Here is a 5,233-nt window from a genome sequence, read left to right as displayed (position 1 = left end):
CACCTTATTTTTATTTATTTGCAACTTCACCTTCTCACACATTTTCAGCATGAACTTTCGAGGTAGTGCAATGTTTTGTTTTAAATTTTGTAGTGATCTTAGCAATGTTTTTGGCTCCAAATTCTCTTCACTTGCATAGTGAAGTGATTCTCTGGAGCATCTCAAATACATTTGTACGAAACACCTGTAGATAAGGCGACTTATCTGTTTGGTGAAAGAGTTTCAAAGGAATTAAATAAATTATTATTTTTATTACATTACGAGTTTCTTTTTAATTAAACAGTTGGTTAGGTACACTTGTCCTACGTATGAGTAACGGGTGTTTTTTTAAATTTATCCTCGAAGTAGGCATTGAAGTATCGATTGTGAATGCACTATACGGATAAGGTGTTTAATCTTACGCTTTTAGACGAGCGGTGCGTTCTCAATCGACTCTCCAACCCCGACTTCGACGCCAAATTTTAAAAAATACCTTTATATGGAAACATAACACTTTAGGACTGTACCTACATATTTTACTGGATATTGCCGATTCCGAGGAGTTAATAACACAGGATTATGATAAAGTAACGCACAAAACTCAGAAAATGCACAGTATTAATTTTTGAAAAAAATACAAAAACACGTATACATAGTAGAAATTTCACGTAGAAATAAAAACAAATTTTTTTGGATGAATTACGATCAAAAAATCGAGTTTTCTACTTAACTATAACTATTTATTTATTTAATTGTAACTTAAATCAATAACTGCATTTTGATAATTAAAAGCCCGAATGTTTTGAAAATGTCAAAAATATTCATTCTAAGCACATGTGCAAATACCCGGGTATTTGCAATTTGCATGGTGCATGAATGCTCGCTGATATTCGTCTGTTGCTAGTTGATTTCTTTAATATGTACGATTGGTTGAAATTTTCTGAGGGCAATAGCCCTCGATATATCCCTCGTGCAAGCCATCCTCCTGCACTCGTAAAAATATTCGCATATTTGGCATGCACTCGGGATCACGTTTTTTTCTCGAGGGGAATACTCAAGTTGTTGAATAAGTATATTGAAAATTTTGATTGGCTTGGCGTCACTGCGTCAGTGACTTTTCCTGTTCCTCTCTAGGGTGGGGGTGGTTTTCACTGTGCCGTACGCATTATACCACCCGTACTACTCCGACTTGCTAACAAAGTTGTCTAACCTATGACTCTTGAAAACTCTTACGGGATCTCCCAGAATTAAAAACCATTCTGCACACCACAGAACACCTGTATTCTATCCTATCCTAAAATTGCGACCGACAACGCTGTGCGTTGGAATTGGTTTTAAATTAATTTTACTCAGGTTTCAGGCGTTTTATTTCGTCGTTACAATTTACTAGGACTCAAAAGACTTTTTTAGGTAATTTTACGTACTCCCATGCGGACGAGAAGTAACTCTTTTTCGGACCCACTTTTTAATACTATTGCCTTCATTAAATTTTTCTGTCATATAAAAAAAATTACTCTAAATCATGCTTCATTGAAATTGTCACACATGAAGGATGAAATTGTCAGATTTATCTACAATTTGTCAATATGAGCAATGACAAAATATTAAGTTTATAGTTATACCAAGATCAAGAAAATCAAAATGAAAATGAAAATGGCAGCAACGCAGTAGGTAACTATGACTAAAAACACCGTATGTACAGACTGGCTACGAAAATTGGATTCACTTTTCCACATTTACCCAAAAGATGAAATGGAATTGCTGGGGCAACATTGTTTTTTTTTACGTAACTATGCTTTCAAAAAATGTACTGTCCGAGCAAAATATTCTGGTGGTCAATGTCATTTCAAAAGTTGATTAGATTGTCACAAATTAAAAAAAAATTCCGTTGACCGCTTGTTAATTTCAATATTAATGAATTATTTTGTCTAAAATATAGTGTATATATTAATGGACCTCATTAATACACTATTTTTCATTAATCAACGATTTTTGCGATTTTGACGTTTTGATGATATTTTGATGTATAAACACCTCGAACATGCATTGTTTGCACTTACCAACACTGCAGCAGGGTTTTCTATATTTTATAGCTCCATAATTGCACAATTACGAATTGACTTTTTCAAAAGCCGACCTTTTTTCTCAACTATTAAAGGCACTCACTCGTTACACTCGTTCGTGCTTTAAACAGTTTCGATTATTAATCGCCTTCATTAACAAACCAGTTTATTAAATAACTATTCCCTGCCTGATTATACTCACGTCAACAAAGTGTCAAAAAATTAAATAATTAATGTTATTTTTATACATATTTCTTCTAATTTCTAATTATTTGGATCTTGTATTGTTCCAAGGATTGACGCTGCATTACCCCGTTGTACTGCAATACTTATTCTTTGGATCAAATAAGAAGTTGCTCTTGATTCATTTGTAATTTTGTGTATTTTTTCACCAATTTCATTAATTTTTTTTTGCATTATCACCCCAAGGACCTATAGTTTCAATAGCGATAGGTACAAAATAGTAATAATTATTAGTCCCCATAGTTAGGTATTTTGATTTCTTTACATTTTCCTGTAGACGAGCGGCTTCTCCTGCCTTTTTTGAGGATAATCGAATATAAGATTGAGCCAGTGTATCGGTGCATGTTACATCCCATAAAAGAGGTTTGCCGCATAACCAAGGAATTAAGTTATACCGTCTGGTCTTTTGTTATCTTCTCTATATTTGGTTCTCGAATCGAAGGAATTTCGCCAAATGTTAGAGCTCATTTAACAAGGTCGTTGATCATTTCATTACGTGTTCTTCTTCCAGCACTTCTGTAGCATGATAGACCATGATGGCCTAATTTATCAACAATTTCGCCAATGTACGGTCGGTAGACAAATAAAACTGGGACACTTAAAATTTAATCTACTTATGTACAGTGGCGGCCATTAATTTGGAAACACCAAGATTTTTCTATTGTAAATTGTTTGTCACTTTGACAATGTTATTGACATATCAATTTCGGCTGCGACAGTCTGTTGAATGCGCTCAACGATGACATGAGTGACATGAGTTCATGACATAACGCTTACACTATCAAATATTAGAAATATCCAGTAAACTAGATTAGGCCGGTGTTTCCAAATTAATGGCCGCCAGTGTAAATCAGACCATTGAATTGTCAATGTCAATATATCTATCAGTGTCTATATAATATGTCATACCAAAGTTAACCTATTTGTGATAAAGCCGTAATTAAACGATGCAAATTTGTAAATTTTGACTTATGTGATTGTCATTTTTGTCCCAGTTTTATTTGTCCATCGACTACATTGGTGAGGAACACACATTGGAATACCAAGCCGTAAACAAATTGAAATTCTGAAAGATTGATTATCTAAAAGCGTACTATTGCGAGCACGGAATTTCGGGCAGACTTGAAATTTGACTGAATAAAATGTGAAATAGGCTTTAGGTGCTAGACGTATTAATAACCTCATTTTAATATCCACTATTGTCACATATCATTTTCACAAATTGCATTCATCAATCCTGAAAAGTTGCAGGTGCTTAGATGTGATTTTCCGAAAACTGAACAGTGTTTTATTAAATTTTGGAAATCAATAGCCAAAATGTAAAATAATTGTGCATAATATTTGTGACAGTTTATTTTGAAGTCCAGTCAAAATTAATTATGACATTTATGACAATAAAGCTTAGACTACATTGGGTTTTTTTAAATGACATTTAAATTGCTGCCCGAAATTCCATGCTCCCAATAGTACCAGTATTTACAGTCATCTTTTTCAATAATACAATATTTTAAGTCACATTGTGTATATACAATAAAATAACATTTTTGGCGATTGGTAATATGCAGTTGACCTTGAACCTGGTACATATAATTGTCATTTTCTTTTAATAATATTTTATCATCATCCCTGGGATCAATTTCTAAATATTTAATAATTTTTTTTTCTATTGCCGTTTTGATGTCGGTGTTTCGAGCAGCAAATGGACATTTGATTTCAACAATTGAATCCAAATCAACCAATCCATCTGGTGATGCTCCCAAAAATTTTTTCTCGGTGTCTACAAATAAACCGCACGAACTAACATTTAAACCCGTTATTTCTTCAAATTTTTGTTTTGCTTTCTCTTCGTTGTCAATACCCCATTGCAGTGATTCAGGCAATTTTTTAAATTTTGATTTTCCGACGCGACATAAAATATCTTTTTTTGTTCGACACTGTCAGAATTTGAGAATTTTCTCCTGTGTGAACGGATTTTGATAAATTTGACAACTTGTCAAAACGAAACGTCAAGCTAATTTTAAAGGTTTTAAGCGATTTGGAGCCTTTAAGGGGCTCGTCGAACAAAAAAACGTTGTATTCAACTCGTTCTTGTGTAATTTGGGCTTTTTTTGGCACTCGTGGACCTTTAAAACTCTCGTTTCACTCGAGTTTTAAACTGGTCCACTCATGCCAAAAAAAGCCAAAATTACACACGAACTCGTTAAATAAATAACTATTATCGTATTTGCAGTGTCCGTGGTAAGTTTCATATTTATTATTCTTCCAAAATTACTAGCGGTTAACCTATTATTTCTTAGTCTCTCCCACTCGTCATTATTGCGTTGCCCCATTGTTAAAATTGGAATTGATGCAACATCACACAAAGTCAACTCATTTAAAAAATCTTGTTTTATTTTCTGATATGTAGCCTCTGGCATATCCATCATTTCCTCATCACCCAATCCACTATAACAAGCACCGTAATCTGAATCTGCACTCAATTTTTTAATTTTCCTTCTTTTATTATCTGCCTATTGAGTTTGTCTATTTTACAATGAATGGTCCGAAAATTTTTTGGTGTAAATACCAACATCATTACAACCTAAAACCTTCTCCACTATTTTATACACAAATGTTTTTTTGTTATTAAAACTTATGGCTGCCGCAAAACATCTTCCGCGGTAAGAACCGCGGAGTGAAAAGTTAATTATTTTTCCCCCAACAAATTTATTTACTATAGAATTGTAAGATTCAACGGAGTTATTGTCAACGTCGTATAAAAGGCTAGACGACAAGGTGGCAACTCTTTTTAGAGCCTGAATAAATGATATAAACAAAGAACTATTTAAAAATTCAGAATATTCTACTACATTTGTAACCTGACCAACGTTTTTACAAAAATAGGGGGCACACTTCGAATGATCGCCAAAAATATGTGCTGGTGCGTTTAAAATGTCATTTGTTAGATT

Source organism: Tenebrio molitor, chromosome 2, assembly GCF_963966145.1.
Source record: "Tenebrio molitor chromosome 2, icTenMoli1.1, whole genome shotgun sequence".
Taxonomy (NCBI): Eukaryota; Metazoa; Arthropoda; class Insecta; order Coleoptera; family Tenebrionidae; genus Tenebrio; species Tenebrio molitor.
This window is presented reverse-complemented; position numbering follows the sequence as displayed.